The sequence below is a fragment of the Lithobates pipiens genome, unplaced genomic scaffold, assembly GCF_037356315.1.
Source record: "Lithobates pipiens isolate NorthernLeopardFrog02 unplaced genomic scaffold, aLitPip1_a1.2 Scaffold_23, whole genome shotgun sequence".
Classification (NCBI taxonomy): Eukaryota; Metazoa; Chordata; class Amphibia; order Anura; family Ranidae; genus Lithobates; species Lithobates pipiens.
In genome coordinates this window covers 312894822-312914073 of record NW_027507785.1, presented here as the reverse complement: position 1 = coordinate 312914073, position 19252 = coordinate 312894822, and the positions used below count along the sequence as shown (strand labels likewise).

Here is a 19252-nt window from a genome sequence, read left to right as displayed (position 1 = left end):
AAGGGGTTTGAATACTTTTTGCAAGGCTCTGTATATACCATGGTTTGTAGACGCTATAACTTTTACGCAAACCAATCACTATATGCTCATTGGAATTTTTTTTTTTACCAAAAATGTGTGGCAGAACACATATTGGCCTAAATTTGGGAGAAAATTTGATTTTTCTTTTTAAATGTATTGGACGTGTTTTATAGCAGAAAGTAAAAAATATTGTTTATTTTCTAAATTCAGTCATTTTTTTTTCTTTATATCATAAAAAAAAAAAAAAAGCAGTAGTGATCAAATACCACTAAAAGGAGGCTCTTTTTGTGGGAAAAAAAATGACATAAATGTGATTTATGTTTAGCGTCGTACGAGAGTTAAAGTAACGTAGTGTCGCAAATAAATGGCCTGGTCAGGAAGAAGGGGTAAATCTGCCAGAGTTCACGTGGTTACTATAGACCTGTACTTCAACACTCCAGGTAATAGAAAGCTGTCTGATGATTTGGAATCGCATTCTCCACGCCACCGTTCCTCTGTGTGCTAGTCCGACGGACCAAATACAACGTAAGGGCAGCTATTGGCTACTGGCTATTGAACTTCCTTTTTCTAGTCCCGTTGTACGTCATCACGTTCAAAACGAACGGACTTTGGTCCATTCGTGTGTGGGTAAGTCCGTTCGGTTGGAACTCTGTTGGGAAGACCGTCGGAACCTTTTCTGCCGGAAAGTCCGGTGGTGTGTGCGCGGCCAGGGGCGGACTGACCATTTGGCCACTGGGGCGCTGCCCGAGGGCCCTGTGCCACTAGGGGGCCCCATCAGGGTTGCCAGCCTCAGTAAACCAGGGACAGTATGTAAAAATGTATGTTTTATTTACATCTGTCTCTGAAATGAAAAAATCCCTTACCGACATCCTTTTGGTCTAAAAATCCCGAGATTATAGCTGCCCCACCTCTCCAGTACCTTCTCAGCCAATAGAAACATGTCTGTGTATACTGTGTGATTGTATACTGTGTGATTGTATACTGTGTGATTGTATACTGTGTGTGTGTATACTGTGTGGCTCCATAATCTCTGATTGCCTGGGGGCCCCATAATCTCCTATTGCCTGGGGGGCCCCATGAGTTGTCAGTCCGCCCCTGTACGCGGCATTAGTATGTGAACGAAGCGCCTCCAACATTTCCTAAGCCCTTCTCCTTTCAAAGTTTGGAGCTTATCTGCCATGGATTGTCTTTCATTTCGGGGAATCACGTTGGTCTATCGGCTTTGCTACTTGTTTGAAGCTGGAGATCTGAACCCGTCTGGTCCGGCTTCGTCCCAGATGAAGGCTGCAAATGTTTGCGTTCTGTTACGGACTGGGTTGTGAGTGTTGGCCAATTTGTTGGCTGATCAACAATGTTAATTTGTCTCAACTGGCTGCTCAACAATGTTAATTATACCCCCAAATTGGCACAAAATGTAAATGCCGAACACTGTGTGCTGGATAATTGTGGGGCCGCTGCCAGAAGATTTTAACGTAAATTATAGGATACTTTAATATAGCCAAGCAGATGCTGCAACCTTCTCGGAGGACAAAAATAGGAGGACAGTTTCTATATGGAAGGGGAGAATAAGTGCAGCATTTACTTTGATGATGTATTATTTATGGTACTTATATGGCGCAGGCAATTTATGCAGCGCTTTATATATACATTGTACATTCATATCAGTCCCTACCCTCAAGGAGCTTACAATCTAAGGCCCCTAACTCACATTCATATGGGCCAACATGGGGCAATTTTAGACAGAAGCCAATTAAAGAGGAAGTAAAGTAAAAAAAAAAAAAAATACACCATGCAAGGCAAAGGCATAATGAGCTAGTATAACTTACCTGAGCTGGAAGCCCCCCGAAGTGACCCTCGTTCTTCTCCTCCGACGCCGCCATTTATCCTGGAGTGACTTCCGGGTATCGTGGCTCCAGCCGTGATGACCTCACTCCTGCGCATGCGGGTGGGAGCCGCCACTAACGGCATGATCGCCGTTAGTAGCGGCATGCTCAGTGCGCCTGCGCGCCGCTTTCTACGGGCCACATGCGCCGTACACAGCGGTGCCTGTCTTTTACAAATATCTCCTAAACCGTGTAGGTTTAGGGGATATTTCCTGCTCTTACAGGTAAGCCTTAATCTAGGCATACCTGTAGGTAAAAGTGGTCTGTAAGGGTTTAACAACCACTTTAACCTACCAGCATGTCTTTGGAGTGTGGGAGGAAACTGGAGTAAACCCACGCAGGCACAGGGAGAACATGCGAACTCCAGGCAGGGGGTGTCATTGTTGGGATTCAAACCAGTGACCCTTTTTACTACTAGGAGAGATTGCTACCCACTACACCACTGTGCTGCTTCTAAGCCCTTGTACACACGGTCAGAGATTCCGACAACCAAATCCGTCGGATTTTGTCCCACGGATCTTGTCCGAAACTGTTGCATACACACGGTCGGACAAAGTTGTCGGAAAATCCGATCTTTCAGAACGTGATGACGTTATTTCGTTACGACGAGACTACGTTCACGCTAGTAGCCAATAGCTTTGATGTAGGAATTTGATCCTTAGCATGCGTGGCACTTTGTCCGATTGGAATTCTCTACACATGATCAGAGTATGTCCGATCAGAGCAGTTTGTCGGAAAATATTTCCAGCAAGTTGGAAAATTTGGTCCAACGGATATTCAGACGGAAACAGTCCGATGCATACCACACACAGTCGGAATATCCGACAAAACGGTCCGATAGGACACATTCCATCGGAATCTCCGACCGTGTGTACAAGGGCTTCGGCTATAAGGATCATTGTTTTTATTAGTACAGTAATACTTTGGTTTGAGAAAAAAGACTGACAATTTAGAAAATAAACAATATTTTTTACTTTCTGCTATAAAACACATCCAATAAAATTTTTCAAAATATCACATTTTTCTCACAAATTTAGGCCATGTGGTCTATAATAACCACTTGAACTCTGGAAGATATACTCTGCCCCCCCCCCCCCTCCCTTCTGACCAGGCCATTTTTTTTATGCGACACTGCGTTACTTTAACTGTCAAACGACGCTGTACATAAATCACATTTATGTAATTTGTTTCCCACAAATAGAGCCTCCTTTTAGTGGTATTTGATCACCACTACGTTTTTTTTATGCTATGAACAAACAAAGACCGACAATTTAGAAAAGATACAATATTTTTTACTCTCTGCTATAAAACACTTTCAATAAAAGAAATGTAAAAAATCAAATTTTCTCACGAATTTAAAATTCTAAATTTAGATTTTTGAATTTTTTTAAAAATTTTGACTTGATATACAAGTAGCGTCATATCACACCTCAGTATAAAAGAGAAGAGAGGCGCCTCTAAGTGTAGCAATATGGTTACATTTAGTGATGGACGAACTTCCGACGGGACGTTTCGCGAACGCGAAATGCGAACGGACCCAAACGTTCGCGAAACCGAACGTTCGCCGCGGGCCCCATTGACTTCAATGGGAGGCGAACTTTGCAAACCTTCATGTCGAATTTGCGGCCACGTGGTAATTATTAGGGGGTAAAACGTAGTCCCACCATCTGGACAATGACATAATACATGTATGAGGTGAATTTGGGATCGATAACTACAAGCATTTTTATTTTATTTGGGAAATTGTTCTAACAATTCAGGACTATGGAGCTAATGAAGGCAATGGAGGAGAGGGAAGGTCAGGGACCAGGGTAGGCAAAGAAGAGGGTGCAGGAGATGATCACCAGCAGCGTGACATACCGGAATGACACATGCACCGTGATAGAGGCATCTGACAGCAGCACCGTAATACAGAGCACTGACAGCAGCACCGTGACATACAGCGCTGACAGCAGCACCGTGACATACAGCGCTGACAGCAGCACCGTGACATACAGCGCTGACAGCAGCACCGTGACATACAGCGCTGACAGCAGCACCGTGACATACAGCGCTGACAGCAGCACCGTGACATACAGCGCTGACAGCAGCACCGTGACATACAGCGCTGACAGCAGCACCGTGACATACAGCGCTGACAGCAGCACCGTGACATACAGCGCTGACAGCAGCACCGTGACATACAGCGCTGACAGCAGCACCGTGACATACAGCGCTGACAGCAGCACCGTGACATACAGCGCTGACAGCAGCACCGTGACATACAGCGCTGACAGCAGCACCGTGACATACAGCACTGACAGCAGCACCGTAAGCAGCCCCAGGAGGAAGTCAGCACAGCACAGGGATGGTGTGATCCCCTCATAATAAGAACCCCCAGGAGGAAGTCAGCACAGCACAGGGATAGTGTGATCCCTTCATAATAAGAACCCCCAGGAGGAAGTCAGCACAGCACAGGGATATCATAAGCAGCCCCAGTAGAAATATGACACCGCTCAACCTCTTCAAAGAGGAGGGTAGGGGCATATAGTACGGTGTGCTTTTTTGGGTCAAGGAAGTGAGCCAAATGAATTAAGAAGGTCTGTGTGCTTGATTAAAAAAATAGTTTATAGACATATACATGGTCTACTGGTCACATGTGTTGAATTCCTCCGAGATCCATGCCTCATTCATTTTTAGAAATGTGAGGTAGTTAACACTGTGGTGAGCTAGGCGAGTACGCTTATCGGTCACAATCCCCCCTGCTGCGCTGAACGTCCTTTCGGACAGGACACTGGATGAGGGGCAAGCCAACAGTTCGATTGCAAATTGGGCAAGCTCTGGCCAGAGGTCAAGCCTGCCCACCCAGTAGTCTAGGGGTTCATCACTCCTCAGAGCGTCCACATCGGCCGTTAACCCAATGTAGTCGGACACCTGACGGTCTAGGCGTTCCCTGATGCTGGATCCGGATGACACCTGTCGATGGGTCGGCTGAAAGAATGACCTCATATCCGAAGTCACCAACACATCTTCAAACCGGCCTCTTCTTGCAGGCGCTGTTGGATTGGTACCCGCAAATCCTTCTCTGGGAGTGGGAATTGCTCCTCTGCCAGCGCACGCAAAAGCAGAATGCAGCATTTCTCGAAGCAAGGCCTGGAAGTGCTGCATTCTGACAGCCCTCTGCGACGGCGGTAACATTTCCGCCATTTTGTGTTTGTACCGGGGGTCTAAGTACGTTGCCACCCAGTACTGGTCCTTGACCCTCATGCTTTTTATACGGGGGTCCCTATTAAAACACTGGAGCATGAAGGCCCCCATTTGCACTAAAGTGGAAGCGGTGTGGTGGCCTGGCTCCTGCTCATCATCCAGGATAATGTCGTCCTCTTCATTCTCCTCTCCCCATCCTCGCACAACAGGGATCCCAGAAAGGTTTAAAGCATGCTCTTCTTGCTCCTGCTCATCCGCCCCGGCACCATCCTCCTCTGACTCCTCATCAGACTCCTGTTGTTGACTTGTCTCAGATAGAGTAGCCCCCCCTGGGAATTCATCCAGCATTGCGACTTCCTCATCTTCCCGCTCCTGCTCCTCCACAGCCTGATCAATGACACGACGCAATGCACGCTCCAGAAAGAAGGCATAAGGTACCATGTCACTGATGGCGCCATGGCTGCGACTGACCAGTTTGGTGATCTCCTCAAATGGCCGCAGAAGTCTGCATGTGTCGCGCATGAGCAGCCACTGGCGCGGTGAAAAAAAACCCAGCTCCCCAGAACCGTTTCTTTCGCAGAGTTCATACAGGTAGACGTTAACTGCACGTTTCTGCTGGAGCAGCCTATCAAGCATATAGAAGGTTGAGTTCCATCGCGTCGGGCAATCGCAAATAAGACGTCTGACCGGCAGATGGTGTCGCCGCTGAATGTCAGCAAGGCGAGCCATGGCCGTGTAAGATCTTCTGAAATGGGCCGAGATTTTCCTTGCCTGCCGCAAGATGTCCTGGACCCCAGGGTATTTGACAAGGAATCGCTGCACGACCAAGTTTAAGACGTGTGCCATGCACGGCACGTGCGTGATTTTGCCCTGTTTCAATGCGCTAAGCAGATTGGCACCGTTGTCACACACCACTTTACCAACTGTCAAATTGAGCGGTGTTAGCCACTCATCTGCCTGTGAACGCAAAGCTGAAAGGAGTGCCGGGCCAGTGTGGCTCTTTGCTTCCAGGCACAACAGACGCAGCACGGCATGGCAACGTCTCACCTGGCATGTGGAATAGGTTCTGGGGAGCTTGGGCGGTGCAGTGGAAGAGACGCTAGCAGCGGAAAAGGAGGAGGCAGCTGAGGAGGAGAGGGAGGAGGATGGAGTAGGAGGAGGAGAAGAAGAGTCAGGCCTGCATGCAATCCGTGGCGGTAAAACCAAATCTACACGGGTGCCACGGGTTACATGCTTGACGGCCGTCAGAAGGTTCACCCAGTGGGCAGTAAAACTGATATACCTTCCCTGCCCGTGTTTGCTAGACCACGTGTCTGTGGTCAGATGTATCTTGGCACCGACACTGTGTGCCAGAGATACATTCACTTGCCGCTGAACATGGCCATATAGCTCTGGGATGCCCTTCTCTGAGAAATACTTCCTTCCTGGGACCTTCCATTGTGGTGTTCCAATGGCCACAAATTTGCGAAAGGCCTCCGAGTCCACCAGTTTATATGGCAGTAGTTGGCGGGCTATGAGTTCTGACAAGCCAGCCGCCAACCGTTGGGCAAGAGGGTTATCCGGCGTCATCATTTTTTTACGCTCAAACATTAGGCCCACGGAAGCCTGCCTTTTTGCAGAAAAATGTGAGCTTGGCGTGATGGAAGGTGGAGTGGAGGACAATTGTGAGGAGAGAGGAGAAGGAGAAGTAGAAGACGAGGCTGGACGGTGAGAGCCTGCAGTGTGGCTTTGTGTGTTCCGTTGCTCCCACTGGGCTCGGTGATGGCTGCTCATGTGCCTTCTTAAGGCGGTCGTCCCTAGGTGAGTATTGGGCTTACCGCGACTAACGCGTTGACTGCAAAGATTGCAGATGGCAACGCTATTGTCAGCAGCGGACACGTTAAAAAAAGCCCACACTGCGGAGCCATGTGCCGGTGTCCTGGGAGCGCCAGATGTGACCGTACATGGTCGATGACTCGCTCCTGATACATTTGCAGTCTGCTTTGTCCCTGCTGTGCAATGTAAGTCATTGCTGCTTCTCCTCCCTATCTGCTGGTCCATATCTCCCTCTGAACTCCCCTCCTCTTCCTCTCTTGTGGGCACCCACGTGACATCACTAGACACGTCATCATCAACGTCACCTTCCCCACCGCTATAAGTAGAGATCTCGGAGTAGGCAGCAACACCGGGGACCAACCTCCTCCTTGGGCTGATCTGGGTACTGGCGTCAGACTGCTGAGTAGCGCTTGTTGCTACCTCCTCTTCCTGATCCAATACCAAGAGTGGCTGCGCATCAGAAATGTCCTCTTGATATGGATCGGAAAATAATTCCAGTGACTCAAGCGGAAGGTATGTGGTGGTGGTGGTGGTGGTCGTGTTGTTGGTGGTAGTGTCTTTGGGGGTGCACATAGCAGAGAGTGAAGAAGAGGGTGCAGATCGAGAGGATGAGGAGGGTGCAGAAGAGTAAGGCTGAGCGAGCCACTCAACCAAGTCTGGTGCATCCTTTAAAGTAATTGAACGCACCTTCTGCAACTTCCCACTTTGGCTCAAGCCTGTTGCTCCTGCCCTACCCCTACCACCCCTGCGGAAGGGCCTGCCTCTTCCTCTGCCTGTCATTTTTTAAATGACCCTGTGACAAAACTCTTAGTCCCTATACCGATGAAGGACTGCTGCAGTATAGGGCAGCGGTCAGCAGTGGTGCACGTCAACCCTATCTATTGTGGACCGATAGCGGTCCTTACAGAACAGCAGACTGTACCGCACTCAAGCCTATGTACCGTAGCACCCTATACCAAGTTACCAGTCCTTATAAGAACTTTTGTGGACCAAGCAGGTTGTGTATTAGTGTTTAGCAGACTGTACGTCAGTCCCTATACCGCTGAAGGACTGCTGCAGTATAGGGCAGCGGTCAGCAGTGGTGCACGTCAACCCTATCTATTGTGGACCGATAGCGGTCCTTACAGAACAGCAGACTGTACCGCACTCAAGCCTATGTACCGTAGCACCCTATACCAAGTTACCAGTCCTTATAAGAACTTTTGTGGAACAAGCAGGTTGTGTGTTAGTGATTAGCAGACTGTACGTCAGTCCCTATACCGCTGAAGGACTGCTGCAGTATAGGTGAGCGGTCAGCAGTGGTGCACGTCAACCCTATCTATTGTGGACCGATAGCGGTCCTTACAGAACAGCAGACTGTACCGCACTCAAGCCTATGTACCGTAGCACCCTATACCAAGTTACCAGTCCTTATAAGAACTTTTGTGGACCAAGCAGGTTGTGTATTAGTGTTTAGCAGACTGTACGTCAGTCCCTATACCGCTGAAGGACTGCTGCAGTATAGGGCAGCGGTCAGCAGTGGTGCACGTCAACCCTATCTATTGTGGACCGATAGCGGTCCTTACAGAACAGCAGACTGTACCGCACTCAAGCCTATGTACCGTAGCACCCTATACCAAGTTACCAGTCCTTATAAGAACTTTTGTGGAACAAGCAGGTTGTGTGTTAGTGATTAGCAGACTGTACGTCAGTCCCTATACCGCTGAAGGACTGCTGCAGTATAGGTGAGCGGTCAGCAGTGGTGCACGTCAACCCTATCTATTGTGGACCGATAGCGGTCCTTACAGAACAGCAGACTGTACCGCACTCAAGCCTATGTACCGTAGCACCCTATACCAAGTTACCAGTCCTTATAAGAACTTTTGTGGACCAAGCAGGTTGTGTATTAGTGTTTAGCAGACTGTACGTCAGTCCCTATACCGCTGAAGGACTGCTGCAGTATAGGGCAGCGGTCAGCAGTGGTGCACGTCAACCCTATCTATTGTGGACCGATAGCGGTCCTTACAGAACAGCAGACTGTACCGCACTCAAGCCTATGTACCGTAGCACCCTATACCAAGTTACCAGTCCTTATAAGAACTTTTGTGGAACAAGCAGGTTGTGTGTTAGTGATTAGCAGACTGTACGTCAGTCCCTATACCGCTGAAGGACTGCTGCAGTATAGGTGAGCGGTCAGCAGTGGTGCACGTCAACCCTATCTATTGTGGACCGATAGCGGTCCTTACAGAACAGCAGACTGTACCGCACTCAAGCCTATGTACCGTAGCACCCTATACCAAGTTACCAGTCCTTATAAGAACTTTTGTGGACCAAGCAGGTTGTGTATTAGTGTTTAGCAGACTGTACGTCAGTCCCTATACCGCTGAAGGACTGCTGCAGTATAGGGCAGCGGTCAGCAGTGGTGCACGTCAACCCTATCTATTGTGGACCGATAGCGGTCCTTACAGAACAGCAGACTGTACCGCACTCAAGCCTATGTACCGTAGCACCCTATACCAAGTTACCAGTCCTTATAAGAACTTTTGTGGAACAAGCAGGTTGTGTGTTAGTGATTAGCAGACTGTACGTCAGTCCCTATACCGCTGAAGGACTGCTGCAGTATAGGTGAGCGGTCAGCAGTGGTGCACGTCAACCCTATCTATTGTGGACCTATAGCGGTCCTTACAGAACAGCAGACTGTACCGCACTCAAGCCTATGTACCGTAGCACCCTATACCAAGTTACCAGTCCTTATAAGAACTTTTGTGGACCAAGCAGGTTGTGTATTAGTGTTTAGCAGACTGTACGTCAGTCCCTATACCGCTGAAGGACTGCTGCAGTATAGGGCAGCGGTCAGCAGTGGTGCACGTCAACCCTATCTATTGTGGACCGATAGCGGTCCTTACAGAACAGCAGACTGTACCGCACTCAAGCCTATGTACCGTAGCACCCTATACCAAGTTACCAGTCCTTATAAGAACTTTTGTGGAACAAGCAGGTTGTGTGTTAGTGATTAGCAGACTGTACGTCAGTCCCTATACCGCTGAAGGACTGCTGCAGTATAGGGCAGCGGTCAGCAGTGGTGCACGTCAACCCTATCTATTGTGGACCGATAGCGGTCCTTACAGAACAGCAGACTGTACCGCACTCAAGCCTATGTACCGTAGCACCCTATACCAAGTTACCAGTCCTTATAAGAACTTTTGTGGAACAAGTGAGTTGTGAATGTTTAGCAGACTGCAGCAGAAGGGCAGCAGTCAAGTATAATATCCTTTCTATATTTGGAAGAAAGAATATTATACATGTACAAGCCTATTACTGTACCACTGATACCAGTCCTGAAAAGAACCTTTGTGGAACTAATAATAACAGCAAGTCTTTAAAATTACCCTCACTGCCTGACAACACTGCTTCCTTCCTGTCCCTATACAAATTGGCAAAAAAAGAGAACGATTAGTGGTTACTGGAACAGCTCTTTTGTGGACCTTGATAGTAACAGCTAATGATGATGATGATGATGATGATGATGATGAAAGACTAATCTGGCTGTCCCTGTAGCATACACCGTCCTTTCCCTTTCTCTAAACTAACAAAAGACACTCAGGCTGCTGCAAGAATCAGCAGCACAGCAAACCTATCAACACCTAACACCTATACCAGTCCTGAAAAGAACTTTTGTGTACCAAATAGCTAGTGGTTTATCTCTCCCTACTCCACACAGGAACCTGTCCCTATCGTAACAGAAGAAAGAATGTAAAATGGCCACCGGATCGGGTGTATTTATAGGTTAGGGGGAATGTACAAGTGTCCATGTGCTGTCATGTCTCAATTGGCTGTCCTGTATCACATGATAAACGTGTCACCAAAGGTTAAAGTTCTTGTATACATTAAACACGTAAGTCCGCCGCGGCGAACGACGGAAAAAGGCGTTCGAACGTGCGGACCGCGAATGTCGGAAATTCGCCGCGAAACGACCGCCGGGCGAAACGTTCGTCCATCACTAGTTACATTTAATGAAGGTACAAAATTTAGAAACTCTCATGGTTGATTAATTAAAACAGGCACATCTAAGTATGCAGGCATCCGGAGTAAAAATGTCCACATAGACAATTCTCAGCACCGCCATCGATGTCATCCCTTAGTCAACATCTACGAGCCAAGGCATCAATGGAATGCAGAAGATGTATACCGTAATTTCATGTAGAGGACAGATGTTCTGTAACCATGTACTATGCATAATATAATGAAAGAAACTTGCATAGTGTGATACCGTTTAAAAGTAGTATTTAATAAAAAAATGTTTAAAAATAAACACCCACATTTAGATGGTCATAAGTAAGCTTAGCCCATATTGGTACGGGTACACGAGCAATGCTTGTAGGTAGGTCCACCTCGCCCGTTCGTTCAGAAGGTCCAACGTGATGACGTCAGCATGTCCTGTCCACCCGACGCCTGTTTCGTCATAGGATGATGTCGTCTGGGGTCCACCCGACGCGCATTTCGTCATAGGATGACGTCGTCTGGGGTACCCCAGCCAATGTCATCTTATGACGAAACACGTGTCGGGGGGACAGGACGTGCTGACGTCATCACATTGGACCTTCTGAGTGAATAGGTGCTCTCAAGCCGGCCGGCTGTTTACGCTAATTGTACTTCTATGTTTTTAACTGCTTTTTACATTTTATACATTAAACCAGTAATACACTACGCTGGTTTCAGTTTGATGCCCTCTGAGTTGTTTATCCCGGCTCCTCTAAAAACAATACCCTGGCGGGGTGTTTAGACGCAAGCTGTTTGTTGCTTGCCTCTGGTAAGCGCTTATTCCTCACGGTGATCAGCACTTATTGGTGACAGAAGATTGCATGATTTTATCACGATTTCTCTGTTGATAATTGGGACTTTATAGAATATTTGATTTTTGTTAGGTTCACATTTACTTTTCATTTATATATTTTTTTTCATCCTCACATTTATATGGACTTTTATTCATTTAAGCACTCAATTTATGTTGGCACTTTATATATATATATATATATATATATATATATATATATATATATATATATATATATATATTTCATTTATTTAGCACTGGTTTATTACCAGTGGTGTCATTGTCAGCGCAGCTATCTCTTTCGTTTTCTAGTGTTATATGTGTGTATTCCATATATTAGCTGCTGCTTTAAGTTTGTGTTTAGTTAAAATTAACTTTGTAAGGAGCACGGTATTTACCTTTTTTCATTTAAAATACATTTACGTTTTTGGTTGTAACATGACAGAAGAGAACAAGAGGAATTTTCTTGTAGGAAAACAAGATTTTGATACAGTGCTTTTCATCTTGGTCATGGAAGCTTATCTTAGCCCTGCACTCCTAAATTGATCTGACACTGCCTTTTAGTGCCTGATTTTTGAATGTCGACAGCAAATGTCAATTCCTGTGCATTGGGTCTTCTATTGGCTCATTCTGGTGAGGGTCCCTCCTCTTTTGGGCTAATCTGCTTGCCCGTTTGGTGTTTGGACAGACATCTGATTCACATATCGTGCTTGGGGGGGAAAGTGTCTTTTATGCCCTTATTGGGTACTCCAGAACCAATATATACTTAATCATCTCTACTTACCCATCTGCCCTCCATCAAAAACCCTGAAGAAGCCGACAAGGCAAAACATGTTGGGTTGTGGTTGACTCCTTGGTTCTTATTTCCCCAGACTGTTATAATTCTTGATATTAATGTTATATCTAATTAGATACTGTAGGGGATGGGTGCTCAACCTGTGGCCCTCCAGTGGCTGCAGAACTACAAGTCCCATGAGGCATTGCAAGCTGCTGACAGTTACAAGCATGACTCCCAAAAGGCAGACGCATGATGGGACTTGTAGTTCCGCAACAGCTGGAGGGCCACAGGTTGAGCACAAATGCTGTAGGGTATTTACATTTTGGAGACACGGGGGAGTGTATGGGGCTTAGCAGTATGATGCTGGTACATTATGTTTTAATGTAGTGTCTTATGCCTTTTGAGACACATTTTAACTAATCTAATAAAAGAATGTTAGATTTTTAAATGGTATACGACTAGTTATTCAAAGGGGAGGTTTTTAGAACCTGCAAAGTCCCAACTTTATTTCCCTTTTTTGTATACTTTACTCCAGGATGTGGTGCTGATATTCAACTCAATACATTTCCATTTAGAAAATAGCTTAACATTGACACCCTCTGCAGATTGCAGCGGGGCCAAGGGACAGGATGCATGACTTATGAGTCATGGCCAGGTGGCCTATTCACTTTTCTAACCTTATGTTGACTATGTTTTTAGGGGTTATAGACCTGTATATCCATATATTGCTGACTTGTTTAATGATATACGTGATATCAATATATTCCTTTACTAACCACTCCCCCCTCTACTATTGTGATTGGTAAGCTGAATACACAAATATACACAAATATATACAAATATAAGCTGTATATACGCCCAATGAAGCAGGCATTTTTATTTTAACTTACTTCTTGTATCTTGTGTTCATTGAAGTGTCTCACGGTACCGGGGGTCTTCGTGAGGTCTGAAATATTAACGCTTGGATGGTCTGTCACGTACCTGAAGTACCTAGAAACCCCTTCACAGTGCATTTTAAATGTAGTGTGGGAAACACGCACAGAACCCAGGTTTCCCGCACCGTGTTCTAGTGTGAGCGTAGCTTGCCGTCAATTAGTAACAGGAATACTTATATATATATATATATATATATATATATATATATATATATATATATATATATCCACCCCCAATCTCAAGGACCAAACCTTATATAACTTGACTTACAAATGAACTGCAAGAATATTTCTCGAGGATTCTCGGATTAAAAAAAATAACTTTTTTAGCCCGCCAACCTAAATGCCATCTTCCTTTGTAAAAAAAAAAAAAATAAGAAGGAGAAATCATCAGACGCCTGGATCTATTTATATAAAGCAGAATGTAGCCTCAGCTTAGACACTTTGATGTCATCGCCGTACATCGCCTCCCCTGACAATGCCTCTGTATACTTCCCCTGGGAGGAGTGGGAAGGTCCAATTATTTTCCCTCACACGGCGACAAACGCAGCAGTGGGAAAAACTCGGCGGCATCTTGTCTTGCAGAGAGTAAACACAATATTTATATTCCAACAATATAACAATCGTACCACCGACACAATGGCAAGCGATTACCCAGTTAGCGGATAATGCTCTGACACAGAGAGAGGCTGCTAACTAGCTTGTCATTGGAGAACAATCAAACTGATTGTTATTTAAAGGGGAAAATACGACTTCTGTATACCTGTCAGTGCGGTAATACAAAATACAAGGACGGGGCATACAGTAGCTTTATATATAGATTCCAGATACAGCAGCAAACAAATATGAATATCTCAATTTGTGTCATCAGTGCAAAAACACACATAAAAGTGATAAAAAATGACAACTTATCTCCTGTGTACCAACAGTGCTATAATAAAAAGGAACTTCATCCTACCTAGACAAAAAAGCAATCCCCGCGGGTGATCTATGTACATACGTTGTTTGCAGATTCCTACCCGTTTCTGCTCTTAACCCCACGGAGTCTGCACCTCGCGGCCCTTTAAGGGGTTTAGGCAGCGGCGGCCTGTGCATAGAGGGCGCATGGGCGGCGCCTCCCCTATCCATGCGTTGATTTACATATCAGTGGCGCCGGACCATGGATGTCAATGCGGGGTTGGTGTTTTTTTGAAGCACCTGATTAGAGGAAGAGGCTCTAATAGGCATCAAAAAAAGGTGCCCTCGGAGAGGGCACTGCACTCTGAGAGTCACCCAGTTGTGTGACCGTAGCAAATAAGTTTTCGCTATTTTCACACTAAAGTTCCTCCCGCCACTCAGGAGGCAGGTGAGACCTGTTTCCTGATTGGCCAAAGCGAAAGGCGATCCGCTTTGGCGGAAGAGGAGACAATTGATGGAGGAGGGGACACCGTAGCCGCTGCGGCCGCTGTCCGCACTCCAGGAGAGCAGGAGATGACACCACAGCCCTGTAGGTAAGTGCCGGACCGCCCAGTGGGGGGGAGCTATTTCAATACCATGCCACTCTGCCGGGGGGGGGGGGTGTTCTGTGTTTGCCCCCCCCCCCCCCACAAGAAAAACCCTCCAGCCGCCACTGGGTTTAGGATTCCGGGAGGTGGGGTTTACGATCATGTGACCGCTGTGATTGGCTGTCAGGGCGGTCACATGACTGGAGAGCTCCCGATCCGTTGAACTTTACATTAGCCGCCAGAAACTGTGCTAAGAACCTGCAGATCATGCACTCTCGGCACAGCTGAATTTGTATTAATAGCGCGGCCACTTGCCGTCAAGGCCCACCCACCGAGAGGTCGCATATTTGCCTGCAGCCGGTGCCAAGAGGTTAAAGAGTAACTCCCGCTCACGTTTCATTGCACCGAGGGCAGCCTATTCCCTTTCTGTGCTGAGAGCGTGCTCACTGTGTGCTCCCAGCACAATGATCATGTCATTGAATGTTCATATGATGGGGAAGTCCGTCTTGTCCCCCAATGTTAAAACATCTTATTCCCGATATGTGGCTGCTGTACCATGTACTTGTATGAGAAAGTCTCCTGTTCTCTTTGTATTGTTTCCTTTATGTGAAATTCCTGGTGTTCCTGCCAGTCCCTCTGCTTTCCTATTAAAAACTGACCACACTAAGCAGGAGAGCACACTGTGGTCAGTTCGCTAGCTGTGCTGAGATGTCAGCATGCTTTCCTCCAATGATCAGACTTGTCCTGATATGCCTCCCTTGCACAGCTATTCATTGGCAAGCTCAGTGTGCTGCTGCTTCTTCTCTCCTCCAGGTCTTATGCAGCTGATAGCAGAAGAAATGTGATCACTTATAAAAAAAAAGGGAAAAAATATATTTATAATTATTATTTTTTTCTATACAAAAATACTTGTCTTTCATTTATATTTTAAACAGAATGGGTTATTTACAAGGTTATTCGTTTACAATCACTTTAAAGTGATTGTAAAGTCTCGTTTTTTTTCCTATAAAAATAACAAACATGTAATACTTCCCTGCTCTGTGTAATAGTTTTACACAGAGCAGCCTGGATCCTCCTCTTCTCGATTCCCATGTCTGTGATCCTGGCCCCTCCCTTCTGTTCAGTGCCCCTGCAGCAAGCAGTTCGCTATGGGGACACACCGGAGCTGAGTCACATTCAGACACTGAGCCCGGCCCCGCCCCCGCCCCCTCTCCCCCCTGATTGGCTAGCTGAATTTGATTGAAAGCAATGGGAGCCAATGGTGCCGCTGCTTTTTCTCAGCCAATCAGGCAGTGGCGGCCGCTCCATAGGAGGCGCAGGGGCACCGCCCCCCATAATCCATGCACCCAGTCCCTAATCTACATGCGGGGTGCCAGACGCATGGATTCCAATTGTTTTTTGGGTTTTTTTTAGCGCATGATTAGAGACTATGATTAGAGCCTGAGGCTCTAATTGGCTTTTTAAAAAGGGTGGGCTCTGGGATGCAGAGCACTGCTCCCCGATCCCATCCACTTGTGTCTCAATAGCAAATGAATATTCACTATTGTCTTCCTGCTTGTCCTCCAGCCACCACTGCAATCAGGATTATATTGGACGGCTAAAACACTCGTGGACAGAGAGGGAGCTCGGGTAAGTAATTAGGGGATCTGCTGCACACAGAAGGCTTTTTGTCTTAATGTACAGAATGCATTAAGATAAAAAAAAAAAATCTTCTGCCTTTACAACCACTTTAAGTAAAGGGACGCTGGGGCATACTGTAAAAATTGCAGCATGCAGCAATCTTCTGAAAAATGCAATAAACATCCCAGACAGCATAAAAATGCTTGTAATGGTAAACGGGAATTGGTCACATGACCGTGCTGACCAATGAGAATCGCTCTGAGCCATTGGCTCCCACCGCTGTCAATCAAAGTCAGTGAGCCAATGAGGAGAGGGGGGGGGGGCTGAGCCGCACCTCTGTGTCTCATTAGACACACAGAGCCGTGGCTCGGGTGTCCATATATCACGCTGCTTGCTGTGGGGGCACTCGGCAGGAGGGAGGGGCCAGGAGCACCAGCGAGGGCCCCGAGAAGAGGAGGATCTGGGCTGCTCTGTGCAAAACCACTACACAGAGGAGGTAATTATAACATGTTTGTTATTTAAAAAAAAAAAAAAAAAAAACTAGACTTTAGCCCAGGTTCACACTGCTGCGGGATTGAAATCATGTTTGGCTGAACTCGCACAATTTCATTCCCGCATGTCAGCCCAACTTCGGGGGCGATTTCAGAGACTTCTGTGCGGGTTCCTGCACACATGTCTATTGAAATCACACCCAAAGTCGCCAAAAGTAGTACAGAAACTACTTTTTCTGAATCGGTGCGGTGCCACAAAGATGACGTTGCACCGATTCGGACGGTGCTATTGCCGGCAGTAGCTGTCGATTTGCCATGCGATTTAACAAGTCAAATCGCATGCCAATCTGCATCAATGTGGACCTGTGATGAATATCACTTTAATACATTTGGGATAAGGTACAAAAATCCTTCTAAATATAATTCTATAAAAAAAAATAAAAATAAACTGGGGTACTATAACCAACCAGTCCACTCTTGCACTAGAAATTCACCGCATCTGGTCCTCCACGGTGATCCTCATCCCCTCCCCCCTAAAAATGGGGTCTGGATTTGCAGGGAGAGACGGCCTCCACAAAGTTGGAACATACACAGTTTGCACTTTTGCAGACTTCTAAATGATCTTTTTCTGAATAAGGACACGATTGGTGGGGTGTACGGAATGAAAGGAAATGATAAGCTCAGTCGGCGCATTTCGGAGTATTTTGCTGTGTCTGCGTTCTGCTCAGTGTGAGTCATTTCAGAGGGAGATGCTGGGGAAATAGAAGTGATTGCTGCAGAAAGCGGCTTCATAGGGAAATGTCGCAGACGTACAGATAGAGTTCATGGCGCTATCTCACCCTGCAGCTGGCCTGCTGTGCCCATCAATATTACTCTTATAGAGGGACAGGTAATTTTAGTAGACGATTTTCAGCCTGTTCATGCAAATTGCAGATCTACAGATTCTTTTATATGTGAAAGCTAATATTCACCAGAGACCAGCGAGGTTACCTAAAGTGCAGACTATCCATTCACCAGGGACCAGTGACATCTCTGAGAATGTAGCCTATCCATTCACTGGAATCCTGTGACATCACCAAGAATGTAGCCTATCCATTCATTGGAATCCTGTGACATCACCAAGAATGTAGCCTATCCATTCACTGGAATCCTGTGACATCACCGAGAATGTAGCCTATTCATTCACTGGAATCCTGTCACATCACTGAGAATGCAGCCTATCCATTCATAGAGACCAGTGACATCACTGAGAATGGAGCCTATCCACTCACTAGAGACCAGTGACATCACTGAGAATGCAGCCTATCCCTTCACTAGAGAATGGTGATATCACAGAGATACAGGTATCCATTCATTAGAGACCAGTGACATCACTGAGAATGCAGCCTATCCATTCATTAGAGACCAGTGACATCACTGAGAATGCAGCCTATCCACTCACTAGAGAGCGGTGACATCACTGAGAATGTAGCCTATTGATTACCTAGAGCCTGGTAACATCACTGCTTTATAACTAGTGACACTAAGCAGGGGCGGACTGACAACTCATGGGGCCCCCTGGGCAATAGGAGATTATGGGGCCCCCAGGCAATCAGAGATCATGAGGCCAGACAGTATATACAAACACACACACACAATACTGGAGAGGTGGGGCAGCTATAATCTTGGGATTTTTAGACCAAAAGGATGTCGGTAAGGAACATTTCAGAGACAGATGTAAAAAAAACACACATTTTTACATACTGTCCCTGGTTTTACTGAGGTTGGCAGCCCTGATGGGGCCCCCTAGTGGCATAGGGCCCTCGGGCAGTGCCCGAGTGGCCCAATGGTCAGTCTGCCCCTGACACTAAGGCAGGTAACACAAAAAGTTGGAAAGGACACAAAGCAGATTTTCTTAAACCTGATCTCCAATCAAACTAATAGAATAAATAAAGAGTATTTGGAAAGGTAAAATACCCGACATGGAGAAAATGCTGCTCAAGGCTCCCTTCAGTATTGGTCATACAATGAAAACCTAGGCATCAGGTGCCGTAATCTCTACAGAGGAGGATTGGAGGAGATGCATTAGAAACCACAGGGCTAGAAAAGTGGAGCAGCGCTATTTCCAGCACTTCAATTACTCTTTATTTATCCATAGCTACAAGGCTGTTACTAATGCTTTCTACCAACACACAAGGACAGGCCCATTTTATTAATGCTGCAAAGAACTGCAAAGTTCACCTATTC

At 46.4% G+C, this 19252-nt stretch overlaps 1 protein-coding gene across 2 annotated transcripts in view; it reads left to right on the top strand.

Moving 5' to 3' along the window:
• Positions 1–19252, top strand: part of PDE4B (phosphodiesterase 4B) — a 622771-nt gene that overhangs the window by 269986 nt on the left and 333533 nt on the right. The window lies entirely within an intron of this gene.